Source organism: Solanum tuberosum, unplaced genomic scaffold (assembly GCF_000226075.1).
Source record: "Solanum tuberosum cultivar DM 1-3 516 R44 unplaced genomic scaffold, SolTub_3.0 scf00099, whole genome shotgun sequence".
Classification (NCBI taxonomy): domain Eukaryota; kingdom Viridiplantae; phylum Streptophyta; class Magnoliopsida; order Solanales; family Solanaceae; genus Solanum; species Solanum tuberosum.
In genome coordinates this window covers 1,605,220-1,610,351 of record NW_006239023.1, presented here as the reverse complement: position 1 = coordinate 1,610,351, position 5,132 = coordinate 1,605,220, and the positions used below count along the sequence as shown (strand labels likewise).

The following is a 5,132-nucleotide window of genomic DNA, read 5'->3' as shown; positions in this document are numbered from 1 at the left end:
AATAATTTAATTTAAGCCAAACACATGTACAACTTCTTAAAAGAAAATAAAAATTAATGAATGGACATCAATTTTCTTGAAAAAATAATTATTGTTTATTTTGAGATTTTCTGTGTGAAAAATATAACCTACGAAAGTGGATTTTCTTTCTTAAACATGTAATTAAATTAAATTAAATAACACTACGTATTTTATTTTTTATATCATCCAAGCTATTTGAATTTCATGTAAATACTCGCTTTCTAATTTTTAGTTAACTCAATACGGATAAAAAAAATCCATCTACAACATGGAATAAAAAAAAACTCATGGGGTACAAATAGAAATCTTTGTTCTGCCGCGAAGGGATCATCTCTACAAGGTAAATATACTGGGGTACATATAGAAATAATTTGAATGAACCGATAGTATATTTTGTTCCTCACTAAAAATACACTGATATGAGGTCCTCAGGTTTAAAACTCAGTAGAGACAAAACACATTAGGTGAGTCTTTACATATATTCTATCATTGATATACCGAGTTACATAGTCCTTGTTGTTGGTAAGATGTGATAGGTATCTGATGAAATTCATCGAAGTGGTGGTAGCCTGATAGGTATGTCATGAAATGTGTCGAAGTGAGCTAAGACCGATCCGAACAGTAACAAAAAAAAAAGTACTAATATATATTTTATAGTTTGGTAAGTATTATTTTGTTTATACGTAAGTTATCAATTACGTACTTGTGATCCTCAATTCGTACACAATGTTCTTCTTCTTTTACATTTTTTGGGACATAAAAAGTCATCAACCAAAATAAAGATTATTGGAGACAAAATTATTTCTTGTTTGGAAATTGCATTTGAGATATATAGTAGTGTTGTGTCAGCAAATTCATTTAAATCACTTTTGGGAAATTTTTTCTTTTAAAAAAAGGCTGCAGAGAAGTATGGTTTCAGGTTTTTAATGTCAATTCACCATCCCAATTATATGTAGTATGGTCCTGCGGAATTATTAAATTTGATATTTTAGCCAATTATCTAAGATTTTTTAATTTTTTCTTTTGAAATCTGAGGGTAACCCGCAATCGCGCCTGGGGTAGAAGTGAACTCATAGCACTATGCGATATGCTCAACTTAGAAGGCATTGAGGAATGATAAATCTCCGATAATCTGTGTGAATAACCACCCTCTAAATCAATTGAGGACATCAAAGAAAATCTTGCAATATTCATTTTCAGACATAATTCAAAGTTGTATGATGTTTTCTTTTTGTTAGTCAAATGATATGGATTTTGATTAACATTTTAAGATATATTTTTCATCTTATTGATATGAAAAAAGTTGCAATTTATAATACTTTCTCTATAGTTTTTGAATATCTAAAATTTTATTTTAAAATATCGAATGAATGTAATTTAATTTAAATTTAAAAGTTAGTTAAATTGCTCTCGAAAACACAATATAACATATAAAAAGGAACGGAGTCAGTAGATATCATACAAATTACAATCATCCCCAAAAGTGATTTAACTTCCTTTTTCCTTTCGCACACCCAACTACGTACAGTACGTACTATTTTATTCCAAATTAAGTAGAATTATTTGGTTTTGCCTAATGCCTGAAGTTTAAAAACGAAAGAAAGACAATTTTAAATTTATGATTTAAATAAGTAATGTGATTATTTTTTTGAAACGGACTAAAATTATTGTATTTCATGTAAACAATTCAAAAAAATACTATTTAATAATGGAAATTGTCATAAGAAAATGAGATGTCTTTACAACTATTTTACACGTAATGCACGAAATTTATTAGAAAAATGTGAGTGAAATATATTATAAATTATAGTTGAAAATAAAATAAATAAAAATTTATACTGAGGTGGTATATATCGCTCTCTTTAAGGCAATTTAAGTTCACTGCATGTGGTACAATTTGCATTGATCCATCAATATAATTCTTGACTTATGCTCTTTTGGTTACAATAGCTCAACAACATCGTACAACTCAAATAACTCCGTATTAATTAAAGAATTCAAAGTTCTACACGAAGAGCACATTCCTTGATCAACATAAAATTACTCTATTTATTTTATAGTAAATAAATTAGAGACTTGGAATTTTTTTTTTGGTCTAAAATATCTCACCCGCACACAACAATATTTTTCCACACTTCTCGTAATTCTCATTCTCAACCCAAAGAAAGAAGCAACTTTTTTTTATAGGTGTAAAACTCTTTCATAGATTAAATTGCAAAATAGTGAGATAATAATATTGTCAAATATTGACCCATGGGTTGAGGATTGGTAACTAGTGATAGATTGTGATTACACAAGTTATACCGAGAAATACTAATCATCTTCTTGAAACTTAACATGAAATTATAAACAAATTCTTGAAGTATTACAAAACTAAATCTCCGATGACAACGCATACAGTAAACTCAAATTACAGATGTGATTAGAATTAAACAACTCAGCTGCAGCCAAAAGGAGAAAAAATAAAATAAGTAGTAGTAATATTCAAACACATGTTGTTAAGTCTTTCTTTAATCTCTAGAGACGAGACAGAACAAGAATCTGCTCATGATTTTGATTGTATGCTCTAGGCTTTTCCCTTTTGCTTGTTTGATCAGACACCACAAATGTCTTTGCCACTGCTCTCAAATGATTCTTCTGCACTTTTCCTGTTCCTGTTTTCGGCAATTCTTCCACAAATTGAACCTTCTTTGGTACCATGAATCCCGGCAAGTTCTTCCTACAGTGTGCTATGATGTCTGATTCTTTCAAGTTTGAGTCTTTCCTCGATATAACAAAGGCACATGGACTTTCACCCCACCTTGGATGTGGCATGGCCACAACAGAGGCCTCTACTACATATGGATGTTTCATTATTGCACTTTCTACTTCTACACTGCTAATGTTCTCTCCACCTGATATGATCACATCTTGCATCTATCTTTGATTTCCAAATACCCATCTGGATGAATCACTCCCATATCCCCTGTGAAAACCAACCATTCTTGAATACTTCGGAATTTGCCTTTTCATTCTTTAAGTACCCTTTCATGATACTGCTTCCCCTCAGGCATATTTCCCCTGTTGTTTTCCCATCACGAGGCACACTTTCCGATATTCTTGAAGTTCTTCACATCAACATCAGCAAGTGTTAGTATCCCCAGCCCTTGTCTTGCCTTTAACCTGGCTTGTTCTTCCCAGGGTAATTTGTTCCACTTGGCTTGCCACTCGCACACCAGGGCTGGTCCAGTAGCCTCGGTGAGCCCATAGGCGTGGACCACGTGGAATCCCACCCTCTCGATTTTTTCAAGCAGTGGTGCTGGTGGGGGTGCACCCCCCACCAAAACTTGTACTGGGGTCGTTATTTGACGCTGCTCGTGTGGCTTGGCCTCAAGGATTATGTTGAGAACAATAGGTGCAGCACACATATGCGTTACTTTATGTAACGCTATGTTGGAGTAGATTTCTTGGGCTGTTGTATTGCGGATACAAACATTGGTCCCACCCCTTGCAGCTATTCCCCAGGTGAAAGTCCAACCATTGCAGTGAAACATAGGGAGGGACCATAAGTAGACAGGCTCAGTACCCATCTCCCATCCCAAAATCAAACTCAAAGTGCTTAAAAAAGCACCTCTGTGGCTGTACACAACTCCCTTTGGCTCTGAAGTTGTACCTGATGTATAGCTCAAAGTAATTGGATCCCATTCATCATCAATATTCTCAAGGACATATTCAGGGTTGCCTTGGAACACCAATTGCTCGTATTCGAGCTCCCCAAACCGGATTCCAGTAGGGGAATCAAGGTCATCAATGACAACAACGAGAGGCATTGGCATTTGAAAGTCGGACATTAGTATTTCAATGGCCTTTTTAGCTTTGTCGATGTATTCATAGTCGATAAAAAAGATCTTGGCTTCTGAGTGCTTGAGAATAAGGGCAACATTTCTAGCGTCCAGCCTTGTATTGATGGCGTTGAGCACAGCCCCTGCCATTGGCACAGCAAAATGCATTTCTAACATGGCCGGTACATTTGGTGCAAGGACCGAGACCTGCATGATTATAAACCTCATTAACACATATGACCATAATCTCACATATATAAGAATTACTCATATCGATCGATACACTTACCACGTCGTTCTTGACAATGTCTAAGGAGCGGAGGGAGGAAGCAAGGCGACAACAACGTTCATGGGTTTCCCGCCAATTGAAGCGTATATTGGCATAAATAATAGAGGTGCGGTTGGCATAAGAATTGGAGGCTCTTGTTAAGAAGGTGAGAGGAGTAAGAGGAACATAATTAGCTCCACATTTAGGTAAATTGTCCATGGGATCTAAAAGTGCAAAGTTGAATTGTTTTTCAATTTGTTACTAATAAAATGATCTGTTTTGGAAAAGGTTTGCAACTTTCTATTTGGAGAGGTATAGAAAATTTGTGTAAGAAATGCAGCTGATGGGTTTTGTTTATATAGAGAAATTTTAGCCCCCTGTGTATGTGGTCCCCTAAATGGTTGTTTAGATGGAAATAATTGAGAAATTGCAGTGAATGTGTTATGCTAATATCAATGACTTAACAAACAAACTTCTCAGTTTAAACAAAAAAAGGACTTTGACATTGACTATTAAATGTCCTCAACAATTTTTCTAAAGCCACTTCACTAGTTCCTTTCACCCTTAAATTTTAACAAACATAGAAAAGAAATGTGAACTGTCCTTAGTGTATGATGTTTGGTTCCATTTGGTCTTTAATGTATAAATATGTTGGAACTTGGAAATGATTTTTATTGTATTTAAAAGGTGATCAATTTGGTCCCAAGCCATATAAGTAAAGAAAATCGTTGTGTTTGTTGTCGAAATAGACTAAGGGTGTGTTTGGTAGGAAAGGAAAATATTTTCCAATTTTCTCAGGTTTGGTTGGTTAAATGTTTTCCAAATCAACTCATTTTTCTCAAATTTAAGGAAAATGACTTTCCTTTAAAAATTAAGAAAAACATTTTCCAAAACTCCCATCCAACTTCAAATTACAATTTTTTTTTGTTGAAAAAACTAAATTTAAAATTTTCTTAAATAAATATATTTTCAACTTCAATTTTTAATTTTTTTACCCCACCCTCACCCCCTACCCCCCTCCT

At 34.1% G+C, this 5,132-nt stretch overlaps 1 pseudogene; it reads right to left on the bottom strand.

The window, feature by feature from the left end:
• Nucleotides 1-2,401: 2,401 nt before the first annotated feature.
• Nucleotides 2,402-4,457, bottom strand: LOC102590519 (butyrate--CoA ligase AAE11, peroxisomal-like; annotated as a pseudogene).
• Between the last annotated feature and the right edge of the window lie 675 nt (nt 4,458-5,132).